The 24,558-nt window shown below is 43.0% G+C and overlaps 1 long non-coding RNA gene across 2 annotated transcripts; it reads right to left on the bottom strand.

Moving 5' to 3' along the window:
• Window positions 1-1,360: 1,360 nt before the first annotated feature.
• LOC142404624 (uncharacterized) lies at window positions 1,361-24,121 on the bottom strand. Of its 2 annotated transcripts, XR_012773916.1 has the most exons (4): window positions 19,191-19,294; window positions 13,704-13,860; window positions 9,185-9,477; window positions 1,361-1,884 (listed from the first exon to the last, which is right to left on the bottom strand). It is a non-coding gene; the product is annotated as an uncharacterized LOC142404624 (long non-coding RNA). The 2 variants fall into 2 exon arrangements; XR_012773915.1 differs by lacking the exons at window positions 9,185-9,477; window positions 13,704-13,860; window positions 19,191-19,294 and adding exons at window positions 23,453-23,599; window positions 23,880-24,121.
• Between the last annotated feature and the right edge of the window lie 437 nt (window positions 24,122-24,558).

Genomic DNA, 24,558 nt, shown 5'->3' with positions numbered 1-24,558 from the left:
ATATCCGGGAGAGTAAACTTTTATAAAAGGCTGAAATCTATACAGGGTTATCCTAACTATTCCTTACAGATCTCTAAGAGTAAGGATGCAGAGAAAGGGATGCTCTACAGGACTGCCACGATTACGGAGAGGTTGCTCATCTTTCTTCAGATCTGTAGACATGATTAAAAGGAGCTAAACTGTTTCTTTTATGCTTAAGAAATGGTTTAGAATTTTCTCTGTAAATGCCTTAATCTCAATGAAAATGATCTAAAAGGTTTTACTCATTAAAGATGTATACATAAAAAATGTACAAAATCTATAAAACAACTCTATTTATAACATATGGGCTGAGAGGAGAGGGTGTGAGGACACTAAGGAGGAACATTACAATTACTTGTCAAAAACTCTGCCTGCACAGTTATGTTCTTCTCATATGGCAAGACCAAAACTTCTCTTCAACAGCTCTTTCAGAAGAGGTGTTGGTGTCAAAGGAGGTAAGACAACTATACTAAGGTCAAAACCATAGATTTGTCATGATACTGCTACTGTCAGCTTAGCAATGTTGTCATCTCTGTGCCCGTGGGACTCTGGCCTGTGTACCCAAAAGGGAATTTAAGTGCAGCCTCTGTCCTTAAACTCAAAACTGTAATGCTAAAAGCTTCGCTAAAACAGGTATCTTCCCAAAAAAGATTCAGATCCGTATCTCCCAAAATAAATTATAACATAACACTCTCTCCTTGCATATGGAGATGTGGTTTTGAATCCCGTGGGAGGAAAGGAGGGTTGACCCTCTGTTTCCCACATCTTGGCTTGAGGCTCTACCCACTGAGCTATAAAATGTAGAGGAGTCCTTCTGGTCTTAAGAAAAATAATGATTTAAAGAGCCATGTGATGTAAGATACATGCCATTTGGACTCCCCTGTCCTCCACATTTCCTCTCCACATTCTGACCTATTTCTCATGAGGTCTGCTGTAGATTTTGAGGTTTTAGCCTTTTTATAGTAGAGTAGCCTGAGCATCTATCCAGAGCATTTGTGTACATTAGTATTTGCAAAAAGGGAGGTATTACCTGTTACTTACTAGATTCATGGCAATTTCAAGTCATATGATAATACTTTTTTCCTTACCTGTTTTCTACTTATCACTAAGTGGTTACACATAAATTTATGTCAATTCCTTAGCACTTACATGAATTAAAAGCTGGTGAGCAGTGCTGATCCCTGTTTACTGGCAAAGTTTTCATTAGTCTTCCCCTCACCCAACTGACAGTGTGGTTCAGTTTAAAAATGTGAAGAGGGCTCTGTGCTCAGTACTGAGTGTAAAGAATAGTCTGAACAATAAACTCATGCTTAGGTATCTCAAACATTTATTTTCAGGCTTAAATGGAAATTATAACTAAACACGTAAAATCATTCTCAAATGTGTAAATAAATCACAGGAATTACTCTGCAAGTATGAGGTCATGGCAATACTCTTTGAGTGATGATATAAACATCATTCATGTGATGTGATAACATGCAAAAAAGTATTTTATTAGAAGCAAGGTATGATCTGAAAACCATACCTGTCACTGAAGCATCATGTGTCGCTGCTTAAAGTATGTTTTCTAGCCTAAAAAGTAACTTTTTAGAACTGTCTACCATAAAGGCTCCACATTCACATCCCACATGTTGACAACTGTCAGCTCAAATCTGCTGAAGACCCAAAGAAAAGTTATCATCTTCTGCTAATGGGCAATCCTGCAAAGTGGATCTGGGAGCAGAAAGCTGGCTCCGTGCATCCGACCTCACGCACCACCAGCGATAAGCATGCTGCAGCCTGAACTCGGGCAGTTTCCCTGCTGACGAAGCACGAACCAGAGAGAACCTGGCTCATGCTGCCACGGTGATGGTAGTTCTTCAGCTGTAACAGACGGAAAAAGTAGCAAACATATTTTAGTCCGGAGTCATCATTTATGACTGACTACACAAGGGGAGAAGGTCAGTTGGTTACATTACCCCCTTTGTTCAAAGTGACCTTTCACAGTTGAGGCAAAGCATTTCAAGAGCACTGCTAGCATTTCTAGAGCGTTGCATTTCAAGAGCAACTAGCCAGAGCATTCAAATACCTCTAAGCCTGCTTATTCAGGTAAGGGCTTCTGCTAGAAAGCCCAGAGCTACGCCGTGGGAGGCAGGACTGTCGAGAACAGGGATGGGGGTAAGGGGCAGGCCAGGGCTGGATGACAGCAGCTGACAGCCATGGCTGGATGCCTCCAGGTCCTTCCTCCCCAGCACTGACTCACAGGGGCTTTCCTCGCTGCAGGTGGCCGCTCCTCTCCTGAAGTCTCAGCAAGGCACTTGGGGCAGCTGAGGCTTTGGATCCAGCCCTGCCACAGGACCTGTGATGTGCTGGGCCTGGCAGGGCTGAGTGGCACAGCTGGTGCCCAGAAAGACGCATCCTGGTAGTTGCCGAAAATTTTTTAGGATGCCATCGTCTCTTTTGTTGTGGTGCAAAAAGACCTGCCTGTGAGAGGAGAGCAAACTCCACAGGTTTCAGTTTCCTCTGCTGTCATTTTCTTCAGTCAACAAACTGATTTAAACCAAGCATGGATCTGAGCTAAACAAGAGCCCCAACAGTCTGATTCTCATAAATGTTTAAGGACACTTTGTACCACTCTGTCAGCTTAAAAGGGCCTTGTAGACTTAGTAAACTATTTTTGCATTCACTGTAATGCTTCTGATATTACTTATATGGCGTAAAGCAGCATTCATATAAATAAGAGTCAAGACCTAAAATGCAGTCTTTCAAAATTTCTACAGAGAGAAAGCAGAAGTACTTAACAATGATCCTATCCCACAAGATAATCCCACAGCTATGCAATTACCTTACCGCTTACTATAAAAAAATGCTACCATAGTTGTAGCAGGAATTAGTAAGTCAAAGAAAAAGTAAAGTATATTAGCATGAAGAGTCATTAGTATATGAGTCTGGTGCAAAGGTTGTCTTGAGTTTGGCCTCATCTTTAGTCAGTTTAAAGATTCTGGGATTTTCACCTACATTCATTTTTAAGTAAGAAGCGGTAAACAAAGGTGAAAGCTGTAAAGTTACCCGATCTTTTTGAATAAAAGATCTCCCAGTACTGCACACACTGGGAGAAGCAAATCCCTAGGTACAATCCTATTTTGTGCTTCCAACTTTTGAGGACATATCCTCTGCACTGGGAACACAGAGATTTTTTTGCTGGGGAATGGCAGGAAAACCTCAATCAGCCATTATCGACAGTAAGTCAACGGTATGGTTTGACTGCTAGGATTCTCACTAAAATATTGGCTGTCAGTCAAGAAATATGTGCTAGAAACTGTGCTAGCAAAAACCCTTTTTCACCACCGCAGGCTTGATTCATGTTCCTTCAGGGACACGGTATGAGATGGGACATACAAGGAGGGGGGATACAAGAGGAGAGCAAATTTGGCACATATCCCTTCCAGGTCTCCTTTACATTCCCAAAACAGAGTAAGAAGGACTTCGGGGAGTATTTACAAGAGCTGCCAATGCTGTTCTCCCTCCATGGCCTCTGCAGACCTTGCAGAGAGAGAGGCAACACCCCTGCTGCCCCGCCAACAACTGGTGCCCTCTCTGACCTCCCCCTGGAGCAGCCTGTTTCGCCCACGGACCCTGAGCAGGAGATGGGGACCTTTAGCCTCGGCAGGCTGGCAATGACTGCCACGAGTCCCCCGTAACGTGAACAAATCCCAGAGCACAGAATGAAGAGATGAGAGAATCAGACTGGAGATCCAAATTCCAGTCATGCTCCCAGCCCAAATTAACCATAGCGGCCACTGCACAGATGTAATAATTGAATAGGCTGCATAAATATAAAGGTGTGTGATTTTTATATTTGTCATTTTAAAAGCCAGTGATAGTCACACAGCGAGGAAAATGCTGCATTTTATGAGTCATCAGCCCCCTTTATGAGATACATTTTGGACTGTATATCACTGTATTGCGAGGGAAAGTATTTCAATAAGATTAATTAGCTGATGTTTGTAAAACATTTTGAATCTGGGAAGCACCGTATAAATGTGAGCTATTATTATTGTTATTTATTATAAGGGAGATGCAAATCCTCTCTAAATGTTGACTAAAGCCTTGCAATTTTTATGGTCACAACTTTGTCAAAAAGATTTTTATCTTCCTAGCAGCAATGTGCTCCCAAAGATGTTGAGCCTTAAATCAACAGCTGTTACACCTCAAGCAAGTTATGAATTTTCCTTGATTTACAGCAGTTGGGGTTTTTTTATTTTTCTTTTTAGGGATGGGGGGGGAGAAGTGTGTGCTTTTGCAAACATGTAACATAAGGCCAAGAATTCCTCAGAGGAAAACCACATCCACCCCCAGTGAGGCTGTTAAATCCACGTTCAGGCTCTCAGCGAACGACCTGGTTTTCATCACACAGAGGAGGTAGCAATTCCCAGCGAACACGCCAGGAGCTGCTCTGGGAGCACGCACCCTCAGCAACATCACATATTTGCTTGTCTAGGTCTGACTGCAGGATCCTCCGCTGAGATACCAGCTAGGTTGTGGGTTTTTTGGTTTTGTCTGTTTGTAGCTACCTGTTTGTTTGCTTTAAATCCTGGTCCATCATACAGTGAGCTGTGCAAGTACCAAGGGAGGTTGAGTTGTTCAGCGGAGTCCCTGAAGGGGAAAGGGAGCTCCCTCCCGGCTTCCCCAGAGCCCTGATAATTATCCCACATTGTAAGAATTCCTAAGGGAAACCCTAAGGGGAGCTGTCAGCAGCATTTTTATACCCTCTTAAGCTGATGCAGACAGCAACACATGTGCCAGCCAAGGACAGATTACCTTGGGCTTGAATACAAACAGGATTAGGACCCTCCTTCTTTCAGATTCCCCTTCAGAGTGTCAGCATGAGCAATATGTTGACTGGAAACTGAGGCCACTTGTGTGAACGAAAGCTATTCTCTCCAGCAGTGCTATTGAAAAAGCACCTGGAAGAAGCAGAGGATGAAATTTGTGGTATTCATCCATTAAGATCACTTGGAGAGGAGTTCTGGGAAGCCCTGACTCTCCTGTAGCTGATGGGAGCGTTGCACATTTTCCATATGAATGCATACAGCCTACCCTTGCAATTATGCACTTTGATCGGGAAAGTTTGAATACACTGGCTTTTTACGCACCTGCAGTGTGGCATTGTTTTCAAGGGAAGAAGGTGTGCATCGCACATGTTCTTTTCTATCCTGGCTGGTATTCTGTATAACAAACATTTCTGGCCAGCAGTTCACTTTAAGGACATCAGCGGAGAACTCATCCAGATTATTGCTGTAACAGGTTTGCTCACTGAGAGGGCCACATCTGTTCCAAAAGCCAGCCAATTCCACCATCTTATCAGTGAAATGTGTATTTTTCTCCTTTTAGGACATTCAGTGCTGGGAGCTCTCCTTTCCTCTGCCTGCCTTCACAACACATGGGTTCACCAGGATTTCCAGCTCCCACTAAGGGAATCCTCTGCAGACCCATGGTCACCTCAATCCAGACCCAAAGTTCCGTGAATCCTAACAAGGCCCCTGCCCACAACTGAGTGTAAGTTACAGTTACCTACTTACATATCAGCAGGTTATTGCAACAAGGGTTTGGGGCCAAACCCTGCCAATTTCTTCATATGGATGACTCCAACTCACCGGACAGTGAAGTGCAGTTATAGGGTAGGGCAGAAGAGGATTGAAAACCTGCTGGTTTTTAAATAAGACTCTATGACTATGTGGAGCAACCAGCCATCCCCCATGGGAGAAAAGGAGGTGGCAATAAGAGATACAGGAGTCTCATGGGGATCCTACTTGCTTCTCCCACCCTACCGTACAAAATCCTCATCCACAGAGACCTCCTCTGCAAGTTCTTGAATTTGGCCCATAAATAGGACTTCAAAGCATACATACAATAAATGTGGACTTCAAAGTTGTGTTTCCTTATTTATTTTGCCTGCGTACAGTAGCACTGATATTTCAGGACAGATGTATTACTTTTTGCCAAAAATAGGCATCTTTTAATTAAATCCTGCAGTAAATAATGATATTTGTACTCCAGGGTTGTCAAATATTTCATTAAAAAATCAACCTAAAATAACTACTTATATTAAAAATGTTGTATTTTTTTCTTAGCTCCAGTTTATGTCTACAGCCATACCAAAAGACATGAATATTTCTCTCTGACACATATTTGGCTGAGAGGGTAATATTTTGCTCTAAGTGTTTCCCACTAAACATTGTGACAAAGTTATGTTGATGTTGCACGGCAATTTGATGTTTGAACCGAAATTTAAAAACTGCTTGTACATGCATAACTTTATGATTCACTAGATCGTGCCATGAAAGCCCCTGTATCTCAGTTAATCCACAGCTACCTTAAATTTGTAGACATTGCTATCTTTGCACGAGAATCACCCATTAAACTGGGATGATTGGAGAACTATTTCTGGGCTTTACAGAGATTAACCAGACTTTACTTCCTACTATTGAAAATGCTTCTGTGACACGCTGTGCATTGGCAACTGAATAATCTGACAGGCGTAAGAAATTGCCATGTCTCCTCAGATGTTCATTGGATTTTTACAAGGAGACGAGCCCCCAGAAAGCTGCTGGGTATCGCTGTCTTGGAGCAGTTACTCTGAGTACCAGGAAAGAGTGTTAACCAAGCAATCTGTACACCGGCTGTGGGAGCTCCAAGGGAATGGAGCCGCTCCAACATGTCTTAAGGGACAGGGTGTGCAGTTCCCATCCCGCAGACCCGGCTGCGCAGGATGGGGAAGAGGCAGGGAAGAACTGAGCCACCGCTTCATTCCTCTCCATCCCCCTTATCCCAGTCAAGCTTGTGGAAGTTTAAGGAATGGGAATGAGTTTGGTAGAATTGAAACCTCACCTCTGAAGCTAAACTCCTCTTACACCGTCAGATATTCTGTATTTAGCAACACAGTCATGCAGTGACTGGAAGAAACGTTTGCTGCGCTGGATGGGCATGCATGGCTTATTTATTTGTGAAGACAGCCTGCCTCATTGAATCCAGCCTTGTCAGAGGTGCACTGAATGAGTCCTTGTACCATCAGTGCACATCGCTCCTCTTTGCTTGGTACATACTTTGTACATCTCAGTATGGACTTGCAAGTGGAAGAATACAAGCAAGAGTTACAATAACATCTTTTAAAACTGTATTTAAATTATTCTAAAAATACCTGTGCTGAACATAAACAGCATCTGCACATGACGTGTTGCATGGTCAAAATTTTTATCAGTATCTGCCGTGCTGCAGAGAAGTCTTACAGTGAAAGAACCAGCTCTTTTCTCAAAGAGCTTGTGTGACTCTGAGCTGAGGCTCTGGCCCAAATCAGGATGAGCCTTGCATGCAATACTCCCTAATTGGTTGCTTCCCATTAAGCCTGGGCTTGCAATCTGATTTCTTGCAGTCACAGGCAGAGGCCCCAGCAGCCTGCTTAGATCATACCTGCCTGAGTAGTCCCTCTCGTCCTCCTTACCCCTGGCCTCCAGCACCAGCACCAATACCTGGTTTGAGCACCCAGGAACTGAAGAGGGAAGGAAGAGCAGGGAAGAGTCCTTGTGCTTCACTTCTTTTTCCTGGACCTTAGCAGGGGTTGGGAGCACACGGCATACAAGGAATGGCTGACAGCTGGGTTTATGCAATCTTAAGAAGAGACTGCTAAAGAGGAGTCTTCTTGCTGTCTTCAGCTACCTAACAGAAGTGTACAGAGAAGGCAGAGACAGACTCTTCCCAAAGACAGGATGAGAGGCAAGGGCACAAGTCTCAACACAGGAAACTCCAATTAGAAACTAGGAGAAAAAAATTCACCCTGAGGGCAGTCAAACATTGGACCAGTTTGACCAGAGAAGATGTAGCATCTTCATCAACAGAGATACTAAAAATTTGACTGGACAAGATCCTGAGCAATCTGATTTCAATGGACCTGCTTTGAGCCTGGGCTTGGACCAAACGACCTCCAGAAGTCCCTTCCCCACTCTGCCATTCTGCAATTCCAGGATTAGCAATGATTTTGCTGCAGCAAACAGCAGTTTCTTAATGCCTTTCTCTTATTTCCATTCAGAAGTGAACCTAACCTCCCTATTGCACTCTGACCTCCGAGGGCACTGAGGTAAGGGGTGATGTCCCGTATGCTGGGGAGCTTTAATGATTTATACAAGTTTCAAGCCTCAGAGCTGAGTTCTCACCTGGGTTAAATATCTGGTGAGGATGCACCTTAGCAAGCACCCTGAGCTCATGCTGATAATGATTTGCATGCATTTGTTCTATAGCTAGCTAGCTATCTAAAGGCTTACGTGGCAATTTAATGCTTTATGGAAAGTGGCTGATAGTAAATGAAGCAACCAAAACCCACCGAATATTCTGCTAGGCAGTAACAGGGAAGCGTTGCCAGGGTCTTGGGTGTCATTATCTCCCCCACTGATCCTCTGGGGGTTCCTTCTGCCATTTCTGTCTCCATAGCACAAACAGCGTCCTCTTCCTACTATTCACTCCATTAGATACCATCGCACTGTCACAGCACTTGACTATAACAAAATTAGAAAAGCAGCCTTGTTCCTGGGAATGTCGTGGTGCTAGTGCAGCCTCCTTCTGCTTAGAAAACTGACCTTACTTCCTATTCTTGTGATCTCAAAGCCCGCAAAGCATGCAGAGACGAGTCATTGTTTCCTTTCAGTGACATACCGCTGGACCAAAAGACAAGCACTTGCTCATCACAGGAATTGCACCTATATCCATGATGAAATAAATAGCAATTTACTCAAAAATAGATTACATGGATTAATGGGAAACCTCAAAACAAATGTAAGTAGTCCTGGTAAGGAAACAAAAATCTAGAAATCACATTTGGCTACTTCAAATCAATCAGCATCAATTGAAAAACATATGCAAATACCACTTAAGTAAATTCACCCTTCTCCACTAAAATCTGTCAATCACAAGAACAATGAATATCACTGGACGACTAAATTTTGAATGCTGAGTACATTTTGTACTAATTGTAGTATTTTATTATATCATCAAGTGAAGGAAAACTGTCAGTGTTCTCAATAACTGTGTACACAATAAATGCCTGAGAGATTGTTGCCATGAGTATTATCTGTCAAGCAAATATCAGTGCCTCAATTATTGTTTTCTTTCAGCAAATATAGAATCAACCCACAATGAGTGATGATGGAAGAGTGCTGGCACCTTTATAGCTCTGTAACTCTGCCAGGGAACGATTTAGCCAAATACCCAGACGGTGTGAATCAACACAGCTCCATTGACTTCTTCAGAATTAACCAGCTTTAGACCATCTGAAGACCTGGCCCCTGGAAATCACCAGTAGGTCTTCCAGCCACACATCAGTGCAGGGGTGTCCACTGCAGTCTTAGTGTTCCAGCCTCTCTCAGGCTTAGCCCAGGTCTTCCTCCATCTGATGCTTCCCAGGCAGTGCCAGCACTGATAGTGAATCTTAGCATTCATGAGGAAAAAAAAATTAGTTTCTAGCCTAACTGCTTGAAGAGAAAAGCTTGGTATCAGAAATCTCAAAAAAACCCCACAAACCTGAAGGTGACTAAAATGATCCTGCTATTTGGAGGTTTTTTTAAACTAAAAATATTATCTCTTAATTTCTAAACCACATGCCCTGATTTTTTGGACATGACAGTCCTGCTACTATGTTTTGATCAGTTAAGATTTAAAGACAAAAAAATAGTGCGGCTTGCCCATTCTCTGCAAGAAGCCAACATGCACTTTGAACCACTTCATTCTTCAGGATGTTTTTCCTGACACTCTGTCCCAGTTTTCTTCTTCAGGATTTCTCTTGTCTGAGCAGCTGGGAGTGGCTTTTAAGATTTCAGGCACTTGATATTACCTATTGTTTGGGATTCTGGTTCAGAAGTTGATGGCTGTCCATTTATTGGAACAAATGGACCAAGAAAGGAACTGCATTCAAGAAAAAAACATAGTGTCCTGAGTTCTGCAGATGTAAAATACGTCATCCACACAGACATATAACTTAATCCTCACTTGTGAGGGCTGCAGTAGCTGGTAGCACTGATGTGGCTTTAAATTGTATCAATTTTCAGACTCTTTTTGGCTTTCTTTTATGTGCAATATCTTTTTTCACAAAGTCTTCAATTTTGATCAAGTTGTGTTTATGAAAAGAGAGATGGATCCTAAAATCAGGATCCCCTTTTTGTAGTAAATTCTGCCTTTTGTGTACGTAGACTACCGTAGAATAAGCCAGCCTTAGCAGGGTGACTGCTCCTGAAATATGTAGGAGTATATGTAAAGCACTGAGAGAGCTTTATGAACCCCTGGTGAATCTGTTGCCCACACATTGGATACATTTGCAAGATGGCTTTGAAATAGTCTGTCTGAGTAATTATCTGTCTGTTAAAGAACCATTGTTGTCTATTTCAGTGGCTTTCTGCCATGTTATAATTAATGAATTTTTGTGCTGATTAATTTTTTCTGTATTCATTAAAATGATACAATCGAGTCATTTGGGCCAAACACTTAATAAAGGTTTTTGATAGGGAATATAGTCTTTAATTTTCTTCCTACTGAATAATTACAGAGAAAAATCAAATAAGAGCTTGTTTACATGAAAAATTAGAATAGCTATTTCACTTTAAATTCATGTCCTTCCTCAATCCTAAATAACTCTCAAAAAAGGCCTAATTTAGGGAGCGAGTAGAACAATGAAGTTATGCCTGTGTAACTTTGTTTATACTCAGGACCTAAAGTAAGTGCCTCCATTTGTTTTGCTTGATTTTAATGAATTGCTATGACAAGTAGGGGATTTTCTAGGCATATGCTCCCACCCATGTGCAGGCCCATCCCATCAACATTTTGTCAGTCCTATTCTAACACGCTGTGTATACATATATATATGCGTGAGGGCATACGCAGCACCTCCTATCACCTCAGACGCCTAACATTCACTTTATGTAGCTGACCGCTGCTAGATATGGGGCTCTGTGCTGTCACAACTAATGAATTTTTTCCTGCTCTGCTTCTTCAGCAGAAGGTTTTACACTACACTTAACACCATACACAGCCTGGTGAAAGACTCTGTCTCCGTACTTCAAGGTATTTCAAGGATTCATTGGAATACCTTTGCACATTCTTCCTCCCTTTAATGTATTTAAATTTCTGTCCTGAATGATTCAAGAGCAACTTTTCGATTCAATTGCTTCCTTTCAATTGTTTCCCACTACATTTCCAGCTCTGCCTAAGGTCAAGTTCCAATAAAGGGCCAACAGGAGCCTTATGAAATTCAACAGGGACAAATGCAGCCCCGGAGGAAGAAACCCTTGGAACAAGGCAGGCTGGGGAGCAGCTCTGCAGAGGAGGTCCTGGGAGCGCTGGTGGGCAGCGAGCTGAGCACAGGCCAGCAGCGAGCCCTGGTAGCGATGAAGGCCAACAGTGCCCTGGGCTGTGTCAGCAGAAGCACAGCCAGCAGATCAAGGAAAGTGGTTATTCCCTTTACTCAGCAGCTGTTAGGCTACATCTAGAGTGCTGCATCCAGTTTGGGGCTCCCCAGTATGGGAAAGGCACCGATAGACTGGAGAGAGTCCAGGGGAGGGCCACCACAATGGCTGGGCTGGAGCATGTGTCCTGTGAGGACAGGCAGAGGGACTGGGGCTTGTTCCCCTGGAGAGGGAATGGCTTTGGGGGGACCACACAGAAGCCCCCAGCACCTATGAGGAGCTTATCAAGGAGATGGAGCCAGGCTCTTCCCAGCAGTGTGTGTCTGGAGGCTGAGAGGCAATGGACATAAGGTGAAACCACAGAGGTTCAGACTGGACAGAAGAAATGTCTCCCCACAAGGACAACTAAGCAGTGAAGCAAACTGCCCAGAGAGGCTGTGCAGTCTCTGTCCCTGGACGTTTTGAAGCCCACACTGTGGGTAGAGCCCAGAGCAACCTGGTCTGACCTTGTAACTGACCCTGCTGTGAGCATGGGGTTGGGCTAGAGGCCTCCTGAGGCCCCAAACTACCCCATAATCCTATGACAGAGGGGAATTAAGCTATGCAATATATTCCCTTTGTGATCAGGGCAATATGAAATGTCACTGATGTCCTTCTACCCCTCAAGATATGTATTGTTGTTTCAAATCTTGCAAGCATATCATAAAGCTTACCTAAGCAAATCTTGGAAATAAGCTGAAAAAATTCTTCCTTTTCTTGATTCCGAAAGTTACAAAACATGAGCCCAAGACGAAATAATGCTTTGCTAAAAGCAGAATAATTTATAGCAGCATTCAATGAGATAGTTTAGGAGGAAATAAAGCCCTAGTATTAGGTTATGCTAAATATAAAGAGCCAAACCAAGTCTGGGTGTAACTCTTTAGGGTTTTGATTAAATTACTTGAGATCTGAATGGAATACGAAAATACTTTTGAGTTTTCCTACTACATACCTAATGCACGGCTGGCCTGGAAAAGGGATTAGAAATTGAAGGACATATGGACAATTGTGCCAGAGCAAGAGTTTGGCTGTGGAGGAACCTCACAGCATTTCATAGATGCTTTCACTTAGTGATCTTTCTACAGAACATACAGAACACAGAGGACATTGAATTAGGTGTAGATGTCTTATCTGGCTGCCTTGGATATTTAGACCATAAATTTTAGGTGCAGAACTTAGCACAATGGAGTCAGTGCTTGTTGATTAGATTTCTGAAGAATTATCACCAGACAAAAAGCTAATTATTAGTTATTGGTATTATTAGCATTCTGCAATACTACTACTAATTCTTATAAGCTGACCGTTAGCTGTCTCTTAGCAGAATCTAGCAAGAACCCTGAATCTCAACACTGCCAACTATTGAGAAGGTACGGAATCAGAGCTATGTAATTGTGGTATAAAATCATCTCGTTCTCTCCCAGCAAAATAATCATTCAGTATAAGTTACTGGAAGCAGAGATCCCTTCCTGTTAGCTAATATTAACATTCTCACTACTTAGCAAAAATATTGAAACAGATATAAAAGTACCTTAGCCAAAAGTGAGAAAAAACAGTATGTAACAGAAACCAATCTTCTCAGGTTCTGGACATGTCAAAAACAGTTAACTGCTCAGCAGTCCCAGCCCTAACTGCTAATGGGATAAATCTAAAACCTCTTTGTCAATTAATTAACTTATCCCTGATTCGCAAATTAAGAAATCAAATAAAGATAAACATGTAATTTTCTTTCCTTCCATGCTTCAATTCCCAAAAGTGCTGCAAGTACGTTTTCTACAAACAGCTTCAAATGATGTAAATGATGCAAAAGGTACAGTAGATAAATACAGCCAGAAAGAAACCTTTCAAATACTGTTCTCTATTTGTTTAAAAGAAGAAAAAGCAAGTGTTGAAGTGCAGAGGTGCACTTCAATAAGACTCTGTGCCTGACAATTGTGGCCACAAAATTCCCACTGAAGTTATTTCTGCACAGAGAAGGAGCCAAGTACAGAGGGCACCCTCCAGTGCCCACTTAATAAAATGTCAAACAGTGCTTCTCCTGCCATTAACTTCTTACCTAAAGGTAAAAAGCCACTTGTTATCCTCCTCCTCCAAATCCTTATCATCTTAGGACCTCCTCAGCCAGAAGGGACTTGAGCCCACATCTGCTGCAAGAGTCCGAACGAACAGGAAGGTTGGACAAGGAAAGTTGACAAAGAAATAGTGAAACAGGGCCACTCTCACCCAAAAGACAGGAGAATAACTGTTGCTATCAGTGAATGTTCTGCTCTTCCCATGCAGGTGTGTCTCGGAGCCACTGGGAAGAACAGCAGGGCTCGGCGGTCTCAGGGGTCTTCGTGATGGTGCAGCCCCACCAGGGCTGTAGCCCTGTGCTTGGGACCTTCAGCATGGAGACAAAACCATTAGTTTGACTCCTGTTCCCGGGACTGTTGGGGGTTTTTTTACACAAATCTCTCTTATTAATTCCAAATTTCAAGGAAAGAGAAAGCTGTCAGTCCCGTTCTTTGATCAAATGGGTGTCAGGGACTACCCGAGAGAGACAAATTTAAGCTGAGAATGGTGGTGCCTGTCTATCAGCTTGAGTTCAGCACTGGAGCTCCACTGGTGTTGAAAAAGCAGCTTTGAATGGGTTCCTCTTGAGTAACTCTGACCTGGTTCCTGTGAGTAACTGTGCTTGGTTTTCCACTTCTGTGGGGTGGCTCTTTGGTTGCCACTCTGGGGCACAGTGCATGGGAGAGTTAAGCATTTCACTTCAGGAGATGGGAACCAGATATCCAAAAGGTTGCAGCGTGGCACCTGACTCTTTACCAGTCGTGTCCACTACTGACAAGTAATTTATATCCTCCTGGTTAATTCCTAATTTGGCACAAGGGAGTTCAAATGCCGTGATTTTTTTTTCTGAGAAGCCAGAAAGGAAAATTATGGAAGGAAAAGGACTTATGGGGAAAAAGTATTTGCTTATGAATGAATAGATAATCAAACAGAATGGGTTTAAATGTGAAAATTGATCTGAAGAAAATAAATTCTTAATCTACCTAATTTTGACAAAATGTTGATAGGTGTTTGTCGTGGTTTAACCCCAGCCGGCAACTAAGCACCACACAGCCACACGCTCACTCCCCGATAAGAGAGCTGCTAGCTCTCTCCCCTGGTGGGATGGGGGAGAGAATCAGAAGAGTAAAAGTGAGAAAACTTGTGGGTTGAGATAAAGACAGTTTAATAGGTAAAGCAAAAGCCGTGTGCACAAACAAAGTAAAGCAAGGAATTCATTCACTCCTTCCCATCAGCAGGCAGGTGTTCAGCCATCTCCAGGAAAGCAGGGCTCCATCACACAAGACAAACACCATAACTCTGAATGTCCCCCTCTTCCTTCTTCTTCCCCCAGCTTCGTATGCTGAGCATGACGCCATATGGTGTGGGATGTCCCTTTGGTCAGCTGGGGTCAGCTGTCCCAGCCGTGTCCCCTCCCAACTCCTTGTGCACCCCCAGCCTCCTCGCTGGTGGGGTGGGGTGAGAAGCAGAAAAGGCCTTGACTCTGTGTAAGCACTGCTCAGCAGCAATGAAATCACCACTGTTTCCAGCACAAATCCAGAACATAGCGCCATACTAGCTACTCTGAAGAAAATTAACTCTATCCCAGCCAAAACCAGCACAGTGTTGTAGATTTTGTCTCTTCAGGGAGCCCATTTGCCATGTCTTCTGCTGACCGGAAGCCTCCATCAACCAGTGGTTGGTCTTGAGATATCTCGCTATCTCAGGGAGATGCCCTGTTGCCATTTAAGCAATCTTCTTGTCTAACATGCAGAGAACAAATTTGAAGCTGAAACTCCTCTATTTTTCAGTGTAAGATAAAGATATAACTAATTTGCATCAGCAGTCACTATATTGAACAGAAATTATTTCAGATTCCTTTAGGAATTCTCTAAGCCTAAGCCTATCAGCCCAGCAGGGTATTTGGACATCCTACCTTAAACCATATGAGCTACCCTAGGATTTCATGTGGTTTAGGTAACTTGAGTTCACTTACTGAATCGGGTTGGCATAAAACACTAATCCTTCTCTTGCCTCCCTCTGACATGTATTACTATGGACAGGAGGTACTCCGTTTCATAACTGGGCATGGAATTGCAACCACAGTAGTTGTGGTTTTCAAAGAAATAGCATTAAAATTGTTGCTCAGGAACAGTTTTACCTGTTGCTGCATTTAAAAAGGGGACATACAATTACACAATTAATACCTAGTGTAAAATTGTACATACATTATGTGTTTGTAGAAGAGATCATATTCTCTAGCTACTAAATTATGAGTCACATCAAAAGACCTGCTGCCCAGTGTGAACTGAATCCCTCAACTTATCCTTGGAGACAGCTTCAATTTATGGCCGAAGTAACTCCTAAGGCCCCACTGTTTTGGTAGATCCCTTAGACCACGGCCTCGCTACCATTTTTCTTTGCTTTTTTTTTTTTTTTTTGGTAGCAATTATGCGCCAAGACCTCACTTTACTGATACCCACAGAAGGAAGCTGTAATGATGGGCACAGGCTGGGTGTGCCAGCAGTTTGGCTGTGGTTTCTGCAGGCATGGCATGCCTGGGGCACTAGGCTGACACCTAAAAGGCGAGTGATGCTGCTGCCTGGGAGACTGCTCCCCCCACCTGGCATGGGTGTCAGACAGCCTCCTCTGGGTGCTCAGGTTGGGACAGACCAGCTGAGCAAAGGTGCAGTTAAACAGAGGTTTTTGTTGGGGTTTTTTTTTCCCCAGGGGTGAGTGGCCCTCACTTATCACCACATTTAGGCACCTCTTTCTAATCGGGTTTTGGCTGTAGCCTGTGCCTGCCTAAAGGTGTGATCTGTAGGATATTCTTGACGTCATTAACGATTAGATTTGCTTGTGCCCACTTATACCCACTTACCAGCCCCTGGGTACTATCATGTTGTTAGAAATGGGCATGCAGTCTAACATTCTCCATGTGTGATGTTTTTATACTATGTGTATCACAGTTTCAGCATAATAGCTGAACTAATACTAAGAAAAATGAGGAAGAATCACGGTACACCTGCTCAATCTCTGTTTGTGCCTTAAAGTATAGGAACAATATCCCTGAAGAGGCAAACTGTCACTGACAGGTACCTCACTGTGCACTGGAGCTAGCAACCTCCAGTCCCTATGAATGGTCTGTTCTACTGCGACAACTGAATTTGGCCCAAGACCTGATTCTGTCCCCTCTCTTGGGATATTGAATTGTTTCGCCAGCCCTGCTGCCCTCTTTCCCCATAGCCCCACACCATGTCTTCACATGGCCAGAAGGAAGCACCTTCTCCATATAAGCAAACCACCGAGGCTGGCTGGCAGGTGCCAGCTGCATGCTGCACGCCCTGCCCAGGACTGCTTGGTGTCCTCTCATCTGGCTGGAAACACAACACTTATGTAAGGAGAGTACATGGGGGAGGTTCAGGGACCTTCCTGTCACATGGAGAGATGACCGCTAATTTGCCCACATGATGGAAACACGTCCTGGCCTGTGATGACAAGGGGCTGGAGCATCCCCCCAGAAAACCTTCTCCGACCTGCTCCAGCTGAAAGATTCCTGCCAGTGACGCATATCCTGATGTATTTTTTATTCTGTTGGCAGCTTCTTCCAAGCCACTGCTTACCACACACTTGGTGTATGTTCATCACACTGATCCTGCACTCAAAAGCACATTCTTACCTTAAAACCCTTGTTTAGCCATATGGGAATCACTCACATGCTCCGTTCCGTGGATGAATGAGATCAGGTTATTCATAGAATGGTATGACCAAGCCCTACAGAAACAGATGTCCAAGTCACCCTTTCCAGCTTTCCTTCTCCACCCACTTCTCCACAGAAAGGAGGTCACATATTTGTGCCATAAGTGGATGGGCACCTCTTCTCTGTTCACCAACAGACATAGCACTTAAGCAGAATTCCACATAGACCACATGCTTCACGCCATTCCCTTAACAAGTGCACTCCACTTAATGGGAGAGTTTAAAGGATCAAGTAACTGGAGCGAATTTATTAAAGCAAAGGCACAGAAGTTCCAATTAATGATGGTTGGCGTCACACAAATTGCTCCTTTTCTGAAATACACGTTAAAAAGTGTCTTCAAAGGAATTATTTGACAGTTTCATTTATACATTTCTACAATTATAGCCCCTAGACTTATCTCTCAACCGTCTTTATTTCCATTCACAAAAAAAAAAAAAAGTTGTAGAGCTTTTATTTCCTGCAGAGGAATAGAGTTTATATCTCAGAGTTTATTTTGACAGAATAAGAATCAGGGCGAGCCTAGTAAAGAGTACAAAAAAGCCTCAGGTTTTTGTCCATAGAAGGGGAGGAGGTTCCCTTGCTAAGAAGTGACAATTATACACCACATGAATGTATTGATTCTGGACGCACTATGTCATGTACATCTTCCTTGTCAGATGCAAGTCAGTGCCTGCTTCTTCATGCACATGAAAATCTTAAATTGTTCACTTTTAACAAAAGAAAATAATCTTGCTTCCAAAGCAGGTGGGCCATGGTAGCCTAAAGTAATCTGCAAAGCAGAAAATGCTTCGGTATTAAGTCTTTTGTTATTCCATGCATGTGCACAGTTTACAATATGTATTAAGTGCATAAATATTTATTATAGTTTTATAATTGCGCTTTTACTGTGTGGTTCACTGACATCGGGCTTAGAAGCTTTCTCTGTTTCTCAGTTTTGCATTTAATAAAATGTACACCGACATACAATCCTCAGCTCAAATAGTGCCGAATGAACTGAGATGTACAGACACTTATGTCTGGCTCTCCGTGCACTACATAAAATTGCCAAAGTGTATTTACATGACAGAAAGAGAGCATCTGTGCTGGTTTTGGCTGGGACAGAGTTAATTTTCTTCAGAGCAGCTAGTAAGGGGCTATGTTTTGGATTTGTGCTGGAAACAGTGTTGATAACACAGGGATATTTCAGTTATTGCTGAGCAGTGCTCACACAGAGTCAAGGCCTTTTCTGCCTCTCACCCCACCCCACCAGCGAGTAGGCTGGGGGTGCACAAGAAGCTGGGAGGGGACACCGCTGGGGCAGCTGACCCCAGCTGACCAAAGGGATATCCCATACCGTATGTTGTCATGCTCAGTATATAAAGCTGGGGAAGAAGAAGGAAGGGGGGACATTCGGAGTGATGGCGTTTGTCTTCCCAAGTAACCGTTACGCGTGATGGAGCCCTGCTTTCCTGGAGATGGCTGAACACCTGCCTGCCCATGGGAAGGAGTGAATGAATTCCTTGTTCTGCTTTCCTTCCACAAACAGCCTTTGCTTTCCCTATTAAAGTGTCTTTATCTCAACCCACGAGTTTTCTCACTTTTACTCTTCTGATTCTCCCCCCATCCCACCGGCGGGGAGTGAGCGAGCGGCTGGGTGGGCTCAGTTGCTGGCTGGGGTTAAACCACGACAGCATCTCAAAGGAGCTACTCTCTCACATCTCCTAACAACACTGCAGATTTGTTTCAAGTTGAAACCTTCCTCGCTTAATACTTCTTCAAGAACTGTAAATATAAGCAAACAAGTTTAGTAATGACAAATGTTGCCTTCCAAATTCCAATCATATCTGTTCTCAGTTACAGCAATTTCCACCAAAAAAAAAGCCCACAAACCATTGGAGCTATTTAGACACTTATCATTTTTAAGACTTAGAAATACAGACCTGGAGTAAAGCCAGTCACTTGAATTGTGGAGATGTCCATTCCAAGTATATCTTTTATAGTGATCATTGCTGACTTGTCATCAAGATCTATTGGCCTTCTCCAGTGTCCTTACTGGTGAAAAATAATTTTATTTTTCAGTATTTATCCTGATCCTTTTATAAGCTTTCTGCTTTTGTTTGCAGTATTATTTAACTTGTTCTTCTAAATAAATCTGGAGGAACCTTAGCCTCAAAATCACAATGCCGATTTTATATCCTTTATCATCCTTTCAGCCAGAGTACATGCTTTCAGATGCAGTGAGTCAAATTCCCAAGTTTCTTGTGGCACATTGAACCATAAGTGCTTAATGAATCTCTTCACCAGCAAGTGAAAAAAAGGACTTTAATGCAATCCACTCTGATACATATTCAGAGAATAGTGACTGTGTGTGCTCACTCAGCTCAGAACTGGTCTGAAAAGGGAACCTGAAGCGCATTAAGCAGTTTCCAATCTTTATATTTGAGTCCGACAGTTCATGATTAATGACCAGTTGCAAAAAGGTCTGTGCTTTGCACCTGCGAAATGACAGCGAGTAGGGAGGTGTCCAGGCACCTGGCTGCCGCTGCAGTAGCAGGAATGCCTGCCTTCACATGCAAGTTATAAATCGCTAAACAGTTAAGTCCCGAAAATACTCAGTGAACAAGAAAAAAGGATGAGGAAATGCAAGCAGGCACTGTGGCAGAGGATTGATGGAGACGGGGACTCCTGGAACGTGGAGTCCATGTGGATGTTTAAAAACGAGAGGCTTACATTTGCTGTAAGGCAAACCTGTGCCTGGAAATTGCTGTTTGCCAAATACAGAGACTATATCTTCAGCCTCTGCCTTGATTTTCTTTTAAATTAATGGAATACATTAAGCAAAAAAGAAAAAGAAGTAAAGTCTTAGGGGCAAAATACTGCATCCAGAATGCTCTTACAATTTAAAGATACATGAAAACCAAAATTATAGGAAAGCACAGCAACAAAAACTCTCAACTCATTTTGAAAAATTTATTGACCATGGTATCTCTTTCCATGCAAATACGTCTACTCCTCCTGAGAGGGGTCCTGTGTCAGTGAAGGAGCCGTCCTCTTTGACAAGCCCGCTATATTCTCGACAACAGTGTATCAGTGAGTATAACTTCCTCAGCCTTCTTTAAACATTTCTATACACAGATTTATATTTAGGCACTGTGTAGACAGTGCAAATGACTGATTCATCTGCAGAGAGGGGCTGTGATACTGCTGGGAGTAGTAGCTTCTTTTGCTCTGCAGCCCAAAATCCACTGATTTCACTGGAAGGACCTGGGCATGAAGTAGCCAATGATCCAAAGCACATAACTGTTACTTATTCATTAAACAAAATCCATCTCGGATGTTGTCCACAACCCAGAAAAATCTCTAAGTATTTCTGAAGGGCAAATGGAGACACTCTAGATATTGTAAGGTCTGTTGGGCCAGAAAGACGGTGCAAGATGGGCTGTGACAGTGGAGCCATGCATAAGACCACTGCTGGAGGAAATGCTTGGGTTTCATGGGCTTCCACACTTTTTCTTTTACCCTGTCTTTGCATGATGTATAAACTGCTACCCACTCTTCTGTGAACATGGGTGGAGAATAGTGAGTGGGCCAAATAACACATCAAGGTCAGAACACCATCAAAAAGGCAGGTACAGATTTTTCTCTTCCTTCAAAAATTTGTAAACCCAGGCAATGACTATGACTCTCCAGGAGATTATTCAATCAGACTACAGCCATTAGTACAGCTTACATAGACTCCAAGCAAGTTCAGGGTAAACAAAAAATATAGGATTGAACCCAAAGACAGAAACCAGGCAGCAGGAGTTCAGGTGCCATCAGATATGAAGAAAGGGAGCTCAGCTGCGACGCTCCAAAGGGAGCACAGCTCCTGCAGTGCCTCAGCTCTGACTGGAGAGCGACACACAGCAGCTGGATCTCCTTCTCTGTGGCTATAGCTGACAACGTTTATAACAGTTTGCAACATTAATTTCCTGCAGGTCCACCTGGATTTTATCAGCCTTTATTTTTTTCCCCAAAAACCATTTTTTAATTTACCTGTTTTGCTAACATTATGATTTGCAGCAAGTGGCTTTGTTTTGATCTTGGGATTTCTTAAGTCTTAACTTCTCATGCTTCCCCAAATATAGATTTAGTTCTACAACTGAATAAACATACAAGGAGTACAGCTTGTGGCTGGTGATCGTATTGTCACAAAACTATTTTTAAAGACCACAAGTAATCACTGAAATCATCTTTTCCCTTTGGAACCAGCTATTCTTTCAGCTCTGCTCAACCCAGCAGAGAGAGCTTTTTTATTTAAAATTAACAAAGTACCTGCAAACAACATGAGCTGCCCATGCTAACTATGTCTTTCACTGCGACGTGATTACAGAGGCGCATTTTCATCCCTTCCTTCTTTCCTTAGTGTTCTTTAGCAGTCTTGTCCAAGACTAGCACCAACTTTACTTCAGTAATACTTACTACATCGGGAAGTAAATGAGAGTCCCACTCAGCGGTAGAAAATTGATGTGAAATACCATCTGACATGTTTATAGCAGCATTTAATTATTTAATCAATTTAATAACAGAATATTTAAACCAGCATAAAAAAAATCACTGGGCATAACCAATTCAGTCTATAAATCAGACATTTTGTGCTCTTCTATTTTCATTCTTCAATTACATTCTGTGAACTAATGGGCAACACTTGATGGGAATATAGGATGTAGACAGACTATAACAGGTGAAGCAATCAGATCTTCACGAGAAAATGAACTTGTACAGCCACTATTACTCTCTCATACAGACATACACATACAGATTTGCACATACAGCCAAGCAAACAGCCCTGAGTATTGCTAATTGTGATTACAGCCAAATGTCATAAAACACATTTCACGATATTCAAGGGAATGATAGCTGTGCTCATTCTTTTATCTTTTTATTTTCTTTGACATTATCTTTGTAATCTTCAGATAGGCTTTTGCTTGTTTTTCTTCTTGATTTGTGAACAAAATAATTGTCTTGTATCCCAGTATTCATACTGGGTTTATTTGAACTTCATTAAAACCACTCTGTAAATTTCTGAATTGAATAGAAAGTATGTCAAAATGTCTAACGATGGTTCTCATGAGACACAATGAGACACTTCAATGTGAAAAGTAATAATAAAATGCTTATAAGAATATTCCATCAAGACTAAATTTCTCCCATCATGTATCCTCATTTCAACCAGCTAAAATTCTTACTTTCAGAAAAGCAAGCAATTCTGGCTCTGGAAAACTCTGTTAAGAGTTTAGTAGTAATAAGACTAATTAAGATTACCTCTCTGTGTGGGGTGTTGTCTTTCTGAAGCCCCCAGATGCTTCTTCGCACTCATTGCACGCACATGCGCCTCTTGGCCCCTCCAGCAGGATCTGGAGCTGGTGACACTTGTCCATGGGCTGGACCTCCTCCAGCAAACATCAAAGCCTGGCAGACCCTGTCCTGTAAACGGGGCTTGGGAGGGTTCATGCAGCTCAGAAGAAAGCCTCGCCCAAGGCAAACTGTAACGGAACTTCTTTTTCAGAGAGCTGTTAAAACCAGCATACGAAAGATGGTACTACATACAAGGTATCCTGTGCTGTGTTTGCTGCTCACAGGGACCCACACTTCTTAGAGAGCTGAAGTGGGAGTTGAAGGATTGTCTGGCTTACTTAAATTTTAGGGATGACTTCAGGAGCAGAGTGTTTAGTTAAAGCACCTTGAGCGCCTGCTGCGGGCTGGTTCCTCAGAAGTTCAGCACGAGGAGCTGCCAAACAGCCGTTCAGCGTGGAATTAGACGGGAACGCTTAAATCTCTGTATCCTGAATAAAAACTAGATTTCACCTTTGCGCAGCATCGCTACGCTGGAGAAGGGTTGCAGCAGAACTCTCGAGATCCTCAGAGGAAAGAACAGGTACAATTTGTACGATTGCAGCCCAGATGAAAGGACTGGAAGCCGCTTGTGGTATCTAAAACACACCTTTTCTTGTGGCCACGGTGTCCCTTCTCAGCTCATCCACGCTGCACATCTCCCAGCCACGCAGGGACTCTGACAGGAGGGCTCGGTGGGACTTTCAGACACCCAAAGGGACAAAATTCTCCGTATCCTGCATTGGAATACTGTCTGGTCCCCTGCATCACCCAAACACATCTTGTCTTCAATTCATCATCACTGTACAATAAAGAAGGAAGCATTTACCTTATACTCAGCTGACTGGAGAACAAAAAGCCACATCAGTCATCAGTTTTGTATTTTGTATTCCAGCATAGTTTGAATTGCAAGACATCCAATTACCCAGAGACCCTGGGGCTGCCTTTATTGGGGTTTATCTTTCATTCTTCCTACCTGCCATTAAGAAAAAGAAAATGGGGGGATACTCTAATATTCTGTGCGTAGAAGGAAACAAAGGAAAGAAACAGAAGGTGACCAGCACTCCTCTGATGCAACAGGAGGAGCAGGAAACCATTCTCAACAGAGCTGAGAAAAAACCAGCTCCTTGCCATAGGTATGTGTCTATCCGAATTCCCAGCAGAGTAGGGATGTGTCACCAGGAAAGTTGTATAAAGGGGTGGGTGCGTTTTCCACTCGACTCTGAAAGCTGTGCTAGGAGGCAGTGGTAACTCACATTCAGCCACAAATTTGCTCTTGCCGTAGCTCAGCAAGATGCTCTTGTCTTCCTCTCTCACGAGCCTCCCGTTTTGGCTGACATTACTGACATGTCCAAAGCAGTCAGAGCTACAGAGAGAGCCTGGGTGGTAGTCAGCTCCAGTTCCAAGAGATACCTGTGCCGCTGAGCACTGTCTCCCAGAGGGCACTTCCAGCAGGACCTTCTCAGCACCGAACATCGCTCTCCCATCATTTGGTGGTCAATAGTTCATTGTCCTCCAAAGCATAAAGCGAAGCCCATATGTGTGCCGTCAGGGAAAAAAAAATGACAGAATTCTCTGGTAATACCATCCAGATCACATCCATCCTTGTGGCTATGTTATAATACATGCAGGTTATCTGTTAAGAAGTAATCAGTTTTTATAACCACATTTATAAGAAGTGTTGGAGCACCCACAGCAGAGAATCGAGGCTGCCTTTTTTCATTTGAGGAGTGTGCAAATGCAAAGGAATACAACTGGAACCTGAATTTGCAGCAGCTGCGATAGAGGCCTTTTGTTTTCACTTTCAACTAAGCTCAAAAGGGGATGCAGCACAGCCAAGCTAACTTACTAAAATAACTTGTACTTAATTAATAGCAAACAGAATGGCTGCAAGTGATAAATCATCCAGAGCCAGGAATGCAGAGTGAAGTCTGA

Source organism: Mycteria americana, chromosome 1 (assembly GCF_035582795.1).
Source record: "Mycteria americana isolate JAX WOST 10 ecotype Jacksonville Zoo and Gardens chromosome 1, USCA_MyAme_1.0, whole genome shotgun sequence".
In the NCBI taxonomy this organism is placed as follows: domain Eukaryota; kingdom Metazoa; phylum Chordata; class Aves; order Ciconiiformes; family Ciconiidae; genus Mycteria; species Mycteria americana.
The sequence above is the reverse complement of the archived record's forward strand: the minus strand, read 5'-3'. Positions and strand labels throughout refer to the sequence as shown.